Source organism: Engystomops pustulosus, chromosome 9, assembly GCF_040894005.1.
Source record: "Engystomops pustulosus chromosome 9, aEngPut4.maternal, whole genome shotgun sequence".
Taxonomy (NCBI): domain Eukaryota; kingdom Metazoa; phylum Chordata; class Amphibia; order Anura; family Leptodactylidae; genus Engystomops; species Engystomops pustulosus.
Window position 1 is genome coordinate 30,175,853 of NC_092419.1, and position 12,392 is coordinate 30,188,244.

Consider the following 12,392-nt stretch of genomic DNA (forward strand, 5'->3'; position numbering starts at 1 on the left):
AAACTACAGAACTGGGCTGTGAGCATCTTTTGCCTACCAGCGACCTTGGACCTGGACAGACTGAACTCATGATTAGTGTTAGTGTTCTACAACCAGCATCTTGTCATATATGTAATAATTAATAAATATTTTTTATCAGTACACTTTAGATTTTCAGTGTGGATTGGTATTTTGTATGTATACTGAGCCTCACTCAGCCAATGGCGGCATTAAAAATTCAGAAACTAAAACAGTCTTCTGTTCCCTGAAATATTCCCTATTTTATCATCCTAATCAGCCCCCTCATGGTTATTTTATATACAGCCCCCCTATGCCCCTATGGATTCATGAGATACAGCTGCCTCACTCCCATGGATTCCTTATATACTGCCTTTTCTGGACCCCCCCCCCCCCGCCCCCAGCAGCTCTGGGCCCTGGCACTTGCCCAGGTTTGCCCAGCGCTGATGCCGGCCCTGGTATGTGCACATGACTGCCCTCTGTTACTGAATATATACAATTACTTATCTTACATGGGTCTAATTTGTGAACTTTATGCATGTCACACACATATACACTGTACATTACATATGTGCCTTGTGTAACATTTTCCTCTGCTTGCTGCAGGTTTTCATTACTACCAGCTCATGCATGGATGTGAGCTGAGAGATGACGGCACAGTCGCAGGGTTCCTACGGTACGGATATGATGGGAGAGAGTTCATGTTCCTGGATACACAGACATGGACATTAATCCCACAAATGCCCCAGGCAGAGAACATTACACAGAGAGCAAACAGTCCTGATCTTCTAATAGGGGAAATATACAGGATTTACCTGGAGAATGAATGTATCGGGCTGCTGAAAAATCATATAGAGGATGGGAGGGAAGATCTGGAGAGGAGAGGTGAGGGCTTATTTTTGCAGAACCTCGTGTCTTTGGCTTGATGTTACCATGAATTTGAGATTCTCGCCTCAAATCCGAAATGTTTTTGCTTATGGCATATGTTCAGAATAATTTTAAATAAATCAAAGAAAAACTTATTTCAAGCAAAAATTAGGATAGGCGATAACAAGCTGATGGGTGAGGGTCTGTTACAAGAACAGGACCCTCAACAATCTGGGGGAGGAAGATATAATTCTAAGTGATGGCTGATCATGCACCCTGCTGCTCCATTCAATTGTGTAAGAATGGTTATTCCCCCACCGATCAGCTTGTTATCCCCTCTACTGTGAAAAGGAAATACCTCTCTTATATCCCTCATGAAACAATATTAATTATTAACTTTTACTCGTTTTATCAAAATCAAAAAATAGCACTTAGACTGCGCTCTATTAATTCATCAACCACGAAGGGACTTGAACCCTCAATCTTCTGATCCGAAGTCAGACGCCTTATCCATTAGGCCACGCGGTCCTGATGGTAGGCACCGTGGACTTTACGTTGAAACAGGAAATACTTTTGTGTCTTTGGTTTCATTTGAGGTAAAAGACAAAACAAAACTTTCTTTCTAGTATACATCAACAAATACAGTAGACCTACATGACATTCCAGATTTCTCTGTAATTTTTTCACATACTGCACATAACGCCTGACCATACGGTAAACCACACGGCTAAGGAATGGACTAAAATGTCTTTGCCAGTATGTCAGAATGGCCGAGTGGTCTAAGGCGCCAGACTCAAGAGCAAATTCTTCCCCCAACATGGGTGTCCTGGTCTCCAAATAGAGGCGTGGGTTCAAATCCCACTTCTGACAGATAGTTTTTGGCAAAGCAAGCTTTCTTACATGAGTCATTGTAAACGCTAACTTATACTCGTGTAATCAAATTCAAAAGATAGCACTTAGACAGCACTCTATTAACTCATCGACCACAAAGGAATATATGACAGAAGAGTTGAGCCTCAATTGGTTCTCTTTTAGGGAGAGAAAAGTGACCTTAAAGGAAATCTACCATCAAAATCCATCGTGATAAACAAGGGTCACTTACGCATAAATCGAGGCACCGTAACTGTGGTAATCTTCGTATATTTGTTATCCCATTGTTATCCTTTTAAAATTATGCTAATAAACCTGAAAGGCTACTGTACCAGTTCCCAGAATACCTCTTTGCTTCAGATTCACAGGCTGTTACACTGTGCGAAAGCCCACCCAATGTGTTTGCTAAAACTTCGTGTGCTGTGCTTATATGTGAGGAGCACAAGAGTCTCCTGAGTATATACATTATTATTTATTTTTCATGTAGATTTTAAGGGCCTCTCCTAATTGTACAGACTAGCAGTAGAGGATGGATAATCCAGAATACAGAGTTCATTTATATCTTCTTACTTCTTTCCTCTCAGTTCAGCCAAAGGTAAAGGTAACCGGTCGGGAGAAAAGTGGGATGACGACACTTCACTGCTTGGTGTACAGATTTTATCCCAGACAAGTGGAGGTGAAATGGATAAAGAATGGGGTGGATGACATTCCCTCATATGAGTTTCCACAAATCCTCCCAAATCCCGATGGCACCTATCAGATCAAGGTCTCTGTGGAGGTGATCCCCAAAGAGGAGGACAGCTACTCCTGTTATGTGGACCACAGCAGCCTGAAAGAGCCGCTGAACATTGTATGGGGTGAGTTGTATCAATACTGGAGGGATGACAGGAGGAAGACTATGGAATATATTATGATCACTGTTGTGACATGTCATAGTGTAGTCCATTCAGGGGTGAACCTAAATTCTCTGGTACCTAAGGCGGGCTATAGAACAGCCCTCTCAGGTTATGGGTTCCCCATGTAGTGTCTCGCATCAGGTGTGAAGAGACACTACTTTTAAGCAGCAGCTCCTGTGCCACTGATGGTGCCCACTATGTTGCTGCTTGTTGTTCTGCCTGAGGCAAGAAGCTCAACTCACCTCATGGCAGGTGCACACCGAGTCCATTGACTGATCACCAACCTCTCTTAAACAGTTGTGGATTTAGAAGCAGCACTTAGCTTTTTATGTGCTTCTTATTTTTAGAAGTCAGTTCACACATATGAATAATGGAATGAATCTGTTCATGTTGCAATCAGACCTCCAGCTTTACTGAGCCACCAAAGAATTCTAAAAAATGAAAACATTTCCAGTGTAATGCAAAACTAATGGGTTAGTGTTCTGCTTCAATACACTCTTGCCAATGTTAAAGGGAACCTGTCACCAGGAGACCCATTTTTAGCACTCCCCAGTTCCCACAGAGCATAGTACATACACTGCCAAAGTGTTTTTGTATTAAAAATTGGTTTTACAGAAAAAAAGATATGTTATATTGTACCTTTTACTAGCATCTGCTGTGTGACTAGGCACTCGTCCACTGGGAGGGGCTGGAAAGGAGCAGTTCCCCCCCCCCACCCTTGGGGAACAGCTACTCCATGTGACCTTTTGAAATATATGTGGGGAGGTATTCATATATTTATATAAGGTCACATGTTTCCCAAGGCTCCTTTCCAGCCCCTCCCAATTGGCAACTGCCTAGTCACACAGCAGATGCTAATGAAAGGTACAATATAACATATCTTTTTTTTTTTCGGTAAAACCAATTTTTTTATACAAAAAACTGTTTGGCAGTGTATGTACTATGCTCTGTGGGCACTGGCGGAGTGCTAAAAATGGGTCTCCTGGTGACAGGTTCCCTTTAATGTTATATTGTTACCACAACTTCCATGATGAGCGACACAGAAAGAGTCAGAAGGTAACAGACCTGTGTTTGGGTCCCTTTCCATAGAGCGTACACACTGTAGAAAGATTCACAAATAGCAATCGGTTACATGCAGATTTTTACTGTGTATTTCTCAAATTATATTACAAAAAATAAAATCTGATTTCACAATCAAGGCTAAATCTCAAATATAGGGTTCAGCATAGAAGTGAATATCTGCAGGATATTCTCAATCGGCATTTAGAGTATAAAAAATTTTTTAACAAAAGCCAGTAGTGCAGAAGATATTAGTAAAGTTTGGGATCTACTATTTTTAAAAGAAAAAATTTTCCTGCGCCTTTCTTTTCCCCTGCCTTTCTTCCTGCTTTTAGGACTTAAAAAACAATAACTTTTTTCAGATAACTTTTGTAATGACTTAGAGGGGTTATCAAACTTTATTAAGTAAAATAGAAGTGGGTTGGGGGGGAGCTTGTCTGTAAAAGATTAAAAAAATGCTGTACTTACCTTCTCGGGTGCTCCCGTTGTCCAGGTGCTGGGACGGGGTGGGTGGGTTTGCAAGGCAGGGAAAAGTTGTTGGAGCCGATGTGCCGTGCCCCTGTTAACAAACAGGGGCACGGCTCCGATGCAACGCGGCTTAGGTCATAGGAATGCCTTGATAAGGTAAGTATAGCTTTAATTTTTTTTATAGGCGTCCCCCACAGACCACCTCTACATTTTTGGAAGACCTTTTTAATGCTTTATAGACAGTCATTGGATAGTCTTATCTCCATACAGAGTTGATGCATTAAGTGAAGTATTCTCTATTTATGTAAACAGTTTATCATTAATCTGTATCTTTCTGCTGTCTACACACTTGAGAAAGCTTTCAGTAACACTGCTCACTACTGGAGAAGAAAGGAGCAGGAAAAAACTATTTTTATATTATATTAACGATATTAAATTTGTATATTTAAGGTTTAGTGGTATCATCAGTTCTATCAGTTATATTGGTTAAGTTGCACTTTAAAGTATCTGCAAAGGAAAAATTCAGTTTTTCTTGAAATCACTTTGACAAGCATAATGGTACATACAATATACAGATGTCATCACTAACACAACACATTCACCTTTCTGTTGCAGAACCCTACAATCCAAGTGTCTGGATTATCCCTCTGACCATAGCTGTGGTGGTCATCGTTGTTCTTGGCTTTGGTGGATTTATCCTATATAAAAGTAGTTGCACTTATTTTCCAAAAAAATCCCTGCCAATTCCTCTTCATATTTCTACAGATTAATGTTATATGCTTTTTATTTGTAATTTGTTATTTCATCTCTTTACATGTTCTGGTTATAAAGGTGACAGCAGGAGATGACCCCATTACTGAATATATATATAGTTGAAGTTTATCTACTTTTGCAAGATGTCCTAATGGCATATTACTAAGTGATGCACTAAAAGACCAAGAATATTAAGATGAATTCCCCACTGTAATCCTAAATTCTTAGCTGATGCGGATTAGGACTGCCATGGGCCCTGAGCTGTGTGAATATTATAGCCCCTACAAGTCTGGAGTCACCTCCTACATCCAGTACTAGAACCAAGCTTCTTGGGAAATTAAGGATGGGTCCGTTCTGCTTGATTTCAATCTGAGGTTTCAGGACCTGTGAAGGTCTTCTAAAGGTCCTGAAACCTCAGATTGAAATGGCTCTTGTGCACATGTGTATTGTGATCAGGAAAAGATGTACAAGGATTACATGGGTGAAGGTCCTTCTCAGTATAAAATTTGGTGGGTGGTTTGGATGGCCCCTAGAAGTCCTGGGCCCTTTGATACTGCCTAAATTGCCTATATTATAATCCACTATTGGTCCTTAGTATACTGGCAACATCTCCAACAACAATGGGGCAGATTTACTTACCTGGTCCTGTTGCGATCCAGCGGCACGTTCTCCGACCAGGATTCGGAGCTCGCCGGTATTCACTAAGGTTGTGCGCCCGATATCCACTAGGTGTCGCTGCTGCGCCGAGGTCCACCGGAGTTCACCATCCTCTTCCTGGTGCATGTAAGTGCGTGTCAAGCGACCCTTTTTTTAAAAAAAAATAGCGCAATTTTTCCGAAACCGTCGGATATTCCGACGGCCACACCCCCCGTTTTTCGTCACATGCAAGCCGGCGCCGATGCGACACAATCCGATCGCGTGCGTCAAAAACCCGGGGCAATTTGGCGCAAAACAGTAAAATTTGGAAAACCTGGCGGAAAAACGCGATTCGGACCCTTAGTAAATGTGCCCCAATATTCTCTAAGCTTCCAAACCAAGTGTTATCAATGACAACCTAATTGGTGGCAACTTGGCGAAAATTTGCACTAATGGACATGTTCTGTAGTATTCAGTAATAAATGTCGATATCATTGTGCCCACCATACAGTATAATACAAAATGTTCTGTATGCCATATAGCAGTGGTGGCGAACCTATGGCACGGGTGCCAGAGGTGGCACTCAGTGCCCTCTATATGGGCACTCTTGCCATCATCCCAGGGCAGAGTTTGCCAGACAGGATTTAAGGCCTCTTGCAGTACCAGGCAGCCCAGGACCCTAGAAGAAAGCTACAATGATAATCCAAACTTTTTCTTCTTCTTTCTACTGTATTGGGGTCCTCAGGTGCCTATACCTGACAGAGCAGGGAGTAATAAGTTACTGCTTAAATTGTCGGATTGGCATTTTGCGGAACATATGTGGGTTTTGGTTGTAGTTTGGGCACTCGGTGTCTAAAAGGTTTGCCATCACTGCCAGATAGTATGTAGTAAAACATGAACACATACAGCACTGTAGTGATGTCCATAGAGGGGCTAGATATATCCCCAAACTCCATCAATTTTGACCAATAGAATATGTTTATATATATAGAAAGAGGAGGCCGATCCTCTACAGAACATACATGTGCTCCTTCCTCCTATCTCTTTCTCAGTTATGTTCCATTTTGTTTCTGTTAATGGAGGGGATTGAGGTGGATGACATTTGTAGGAAGTTAATATTTCTCCTAAATTTATCTTCTCTTCATATTTTAGAAAGGACAGATAACCACAGGACAACTAATAGTGAGTATCAGTAGGAAGTTCTGGTTCTGCTATAGATATGACTGTGATTTTCTTGCACCTGTGTGATATCACATGAGCAAGGACATAACGACCCTTGCACCTGTGTGACATCACATGACCAGGAACATAAGAAGCCGGGCACCTGTGTGACATCACATGATCAGGGCTATATAACAAGCCGGGCACCTGTGTGACATCACCTGACCAGGAACATAAGAAGCCGGGCACCTGTGTGATATCACATGACCAGGGTTCTATATAAAAAGCCGTGCACCTGTGTGACATCACATTTCTATCCACTGAAAGTAAACAAAGAAGCTTTCTATAGAATGACAGTAAGCAGAGATTTAGAAAACCATGAGAAATTCATATACGAAGTATTTTGGAAAATTGTATAACTTTTCCTCACACAAACAATATCAATTATTGGCTGAAAGTTGACAACCCCTTTCAAAATGGACTCCACTTTTTTTACCTCAATTTTTATATATATTACCTCATCATTTTATATTGGTTCTCAATGCTGCTCTATGCGTGAAAACTTACAGTCCAGTTTCTCCTGCATATATCTAGTCTGGCATAGCCCCACATGATCCCCTTTCTGGGATTTGATCTGATCATCTAAATTGGAAACCAAGACCATGCAAAAAATGTAAAAACATTTGGGAAAAATACTCTTGAAGGTGTACGTGACCTTTAATGCAATTTTTTATTGCCTTTTTCAGTTTTTATTTTTCCATTGTACTCCCCATCTTCCAATATCCACAATGTTTACATTTTTTAAGTTAAAAGAGCAATGTGCAGACTTGTTTTCTGAAGGACAAATTGTACTTTCTAATGACACGATTTAATATTCCATACAATGTCTTGGAAAGTTTTGAAAAAACAAATGCAGGGGCTTTAAATGTGGTTGTGCCACTTCATTAGACTGTGCACGTCCTCTTGTTTCTTTGGGGCAATACAATTGAGACAGTAAAAGGGGTCTTTTTTGCAGGTCCAGCTCTAAATGAAATTTATACTATTTATACATTTCTATAGAATGACAGACTGGAGAACCTTCCAGAGTCTCCCGAAAGTTATGGTAAATAATTACTGATACCCTATGAGGTTCATTGGGGGGGTGAGATTACCGCCAATAAATTACTTCTACATCTAAACTGGCATTGGACAGGTTGTTGGAATGGATTGGGGGTTGTATATTATTTTCTAGAATCTTTCAGAACCTTTGATACAAATTCTGAACAAAACCGTAAAAGGCAGAAATTTGCTTTAAACTGCGTCTTCCTATTACAGCTCCGGACACATCACTAGAGTTTCCCAATAACGGTAAGTGTATATTGGTCTAAGTACTGATACTGCTGACATGGAATGAAATAGAAAATCTGGGATTAAGCATTAGGGGAAACTGTTTTGCTGAAAATAGCTAAGTGCGGGAAATCTGAAGCTTTTTTTATACAAAATATCTTATAGTTCTAAGTGTTAAAAACACTTTTAAGGTAAAGATTAGAAAAGTATAAATTATTTTTCTGTAGGACAATGTATTTTCTTTTTTTCTCCACATTCCACAATGTATCTTTTTGTTCTGGGGATGAAACCAAATCAGGGCTTATTTTTTTAATGTTGATTGTGTTATATTTTTTATTTGCACCACTGTATGACATTTTTTAATCAACTTTTGATAGGGTCGGTCCGGGTTATCCATCCTTGGTCCCTTAACTCTCTTAAAGTTAGTTTCCACTATCCTTTTACAGCATACTCTTTTCTCCAGCCCATTCATGATCCATTCATTCTGTTATACGGTTCCCAAAAAATTTGAGGGGCCTGCTGCAAGTAGTTTCCTGCCTTAACATCCAGAGTATTACCCAGAGTGACCCCACTTTCCTCAACCTCCCTATCTAGCAGTCCCATAAGATTTGTTGACAAAGTATATATCTTGCGTATAGGTCCCAGAACTCCCCTCCAGAATGGCCTTATAATGTAGCGCTCCCATATCATGTGCATACACAGTGACCCTGCCTGAGCCTGTAGATTGTGTCTCAAATTTCATTCAAACCCCATTATGGGAACACTCCCCAGACTACTGAAGATCATCTTCCAGGCCAGTCTCAGTCTACTCACTGCTCTATCCTGTCTCCTGTTGCAAATCCTGCAACTCCTTTTCTCTCTGTTTGCAATCTTCTATTAAGACCTGCTGCCAGTCTTATCAAGAACCTGTTGTTCCAAGACATATTAGAGTTAGTAGACAGGTTGGGAATATTACATATTAATGGTAGCTTCTCACATATTTGCCCGCGTACATTTGCAACATCTCCCATCAGGGCCTGAGACTTACAGCTGCATTACCATGATTTCACACTGGAGGCCCTCTGTGAGTTGATCGCTCTCACAGATTAACCCTTTTGCATAGAGGAGGATATGGAGTTTCACAACACGTGATAACCCTTGCATTGGCAGGGGTGTTGCACATTGTTCTTGTAACCGTGGTATTTGCATTGCGATCACCACTCCGGAATGGGAATAAAATAAAAAAAATATACTGCCAAAATTTGTTTTGAATTTATCTCAGAGAATCTGCCATGTTATTTCTTTAATATGGAACCACATCTATTAGTAAATTACACTAAAATAACATATATAAAGTGTTCCTATAAATCTGGAAGTAATACAAAACATGTCTCTTTTTACCCAGAACACACTGCATAAGATTCACACAAGTTTCAAGAGAGAAGGAGCTAAATTCTGTGATTTGCCTGATGTGTCTCATCTCCAGAGACCCACATCAATTTCCAGAAGTTCTTCTTGCAGCAGTTCTCCTGTGATATTTGGCTAGTTCCTTTTTTTCGTTTATATTTGTAAGTGTTAGAAACGGGTAAAATTGAGTTATTTCAACATCTTTTTTGCATCAGTCAAAACTAGAAGTGGTCAAACAGGAACAGGAAGAATTCCATTATGCCTTATCTCTGTGGATTGTTCACACTTAGCTTTGAATAACTGATGCAAAAAACTGAAGACGTCCGGGTTACGTGGAGCTGCCGAACGCAGGACAACGAACCCAAAGTTCAGCCCATCTTTAGCCGTGACAGATCCCATGTTTAGTTGCTAAATCTTTGTGCCCAAAGGTCTCTGTCCAGTTCACATGTTATGTTTCAAGTTTCTGTAGCATTAATCTCTTTGGGGGAATATATCAGAGCCTGTACACCAGGACAGATGTGTGGTGGGCCCTCCTTTAATACCTGTGCAAGCAGTTTGCACTGAAAAGAACGTGCAAAGTCCGACAGAAAACTGGCGCAAGCACCTTAGTAAATGTGGGCCATGGTTTTCATGCTCTGCACCTGTACACTAGCTATCGTCTGCAGCAGGAACTAGTGCAGGACATAGCACAATTATAAGCAGAAGCAGGTGTAGAACTAACCTGTCACATGGTGGCCGCTGGATATAACGGGAGGCTGACCTGAGCTTCGGACCTGAGCAGGGAAGCGACAGATACAGGACATGGGGCGCAGGATCTTAGTGAATCGCGGCAGAGTGCATTATTGTCGGACAATGCACTTTCTGTGAACTCCTTGGACCGGGTAAGTAAGTGTGCCCCATAATTCTAATACTTTATAAAACACAAAAAGATCTTTATAAAACAGTAGCTTGACGTTCTGGCACTACATACAGTATCAGCAGATAATGGTGTTTAGGCCTCTTTTCCAGTTAATGGGTTTTTCCCACAGGATGGGGCCTAACTTTCTGATCGTGGGGGTCTCAGTGAAGGTCCCAGGTACCTCAGTCAGACCCCTCTTCACTCCCGGAGATTAATGGGGCAGACGACCATGCATGACCGTTCTTCTCCATACATCTCAATGGAGCTGATGGAAATTGACACGCACCGTGCTAGGCGATCTCCGTCAGCTCCATTGAGAAGGATGGAGCAGACAAACATGCATGGCCATCTGCTCCCCTCATCTCAGGGAGCAATGAGGGGACCGACGGAGGAACCTCGGACCCCATGTTCTCATGATCTGTGGGGGTCTCATCACTGAGACCCTGACCAATCAGCAAGTTTCCTGGGAAAACCCCTTTAACTTGTTGAAATTGAACAACCTATTTTAAACATGTATTGAAATGAGCGATGTTGCACCTGTATCTTATTGTGTGGCTGTATAGTGTGTTTTGCTCTGTGTCTTATAGTTTTTAGATTTATATTTTCTATATATGTATAAAGTGTTTATATTCTACATATAATAAAATGTCTTGATGAATTATACGTGGTTGAGTCCTTTGCTTTTTTATAGTTTATTTCTTGTTTATTCTTATCACACTGACTGCTCCTCATTCCATTCTCTTCGATAGACTGCACCTTTTTTCCTCACACAAACTGTTACCAAGAGTGACCCTTCATCAGACCTGTGACAAGGGATTTTGGTGCTCTAGGCAGACAAGCAAAAGTGCAATAAACGTCTCTAAGATTGGAGCAAAAATGTGGCAGAATCAGGGACGATCCTGAGGGGAAAAAATGAAATGGTTTCCCCCATTATGCTACATTCACAGCCATAGCCATCTATTTATACCACAAATGTAAATATACACCAGCAATGAATGTAGCAAATACATAAATACATTCCAGCAATGAATATACCATATATAGGAAGCCAATGCCAGCCGTTGATCCCATTATATAGGTAGTCCATACCCACAGTATATTGGTAGCCTATGCAAGCCCATACCCCCAGTATATAGGTATGCCTCCATAAATAGCCAGCCCATGCTCCCAGTATATAGCCAGCCCATGCTCCTAGTATATAGGTAGCCTCTGCCGGCCCATGTCCCTGATATGTAGCCAGCACATGCTCCCCGTATATAGGTATCCCATGCACCCAGTATATAGGTAGCCCATGCCAGCTCATGCTCCCAGTATATAGGTATACCAGCAATAAGATACTCTGTCAGCTCTGCTGTGCCTCCCTCCCCATCCCCTGGATAAAGACCTTATCTGTCTATAGCTTGTAGATTTACTCTCCTCTCACTGCTGTTTGCCGGGAGAAAGTCTATGTTTGTGTGTGAGCTCATCTTGGAATGCAAGGGTGGGGGCCAATGCAGAGCGGAGATCAGTGCATATGTGCAATTAAGTACACCAGGACTGATAGAGACAGGTTGGAATTATATCTGTGAAATGTTGTATTTTTGTTTATAACAGTGAATTAAAAAATGTGTTATTTTGTTATCCTGAGTATATTTAAGAATCTTGTCTTTGTTGGAATACCCCATTTAGCTCTCCTGCCTATGATATACCTGTGATATGCTGGTCGCCTCTTGAACACATCTCTTTGGGGAGGGCGTGGGGGATTTAGGGACTGGGTATTCTGGGTATTCGTATACACGTCTTGTTTTGTGGTCTTTTTTGACCATGTCCAAGTAAAATCTGTTAAAAATAACTTTTCAATGAAAATTATTTTATTTAGAAAATATATAATTAGTTAGTAATAAAATATAATTGTTTAGTAATATCATTTGTTAAATAAAATGTTTCTTTGTCTATTTTCGTTCACTGCGTTTCATCAAGCTTTTAGCAGTAAATCAACTTTCCCTCCCTTACTCACACAGACAGGAGAATTTGATAAAGTTTGCAATAAATTAACTACAAACAGACCATCATTACGTAGTCTAATCTACATAACA

General features: G+C 40.8%; 1 non-coding gene across 1 annotated transcript; it reads right to left on the reverse strand.

The window, feature by feature from the left end:
* Window positions 1-1,319: 1,319 nt before the first annotated feature.
* Window positions 1,320-1,392, reverse strand: TRNAR-UCG (transfer RNA arginine (anticodon UCG)). The gene has a single exon. It is a non-coding gene; the product is annotated as a tRNA-Arg (tRNA).
* Between the last annotated feature and the right edge of the window lie 11,000 nt (window positions 1,393-12,392).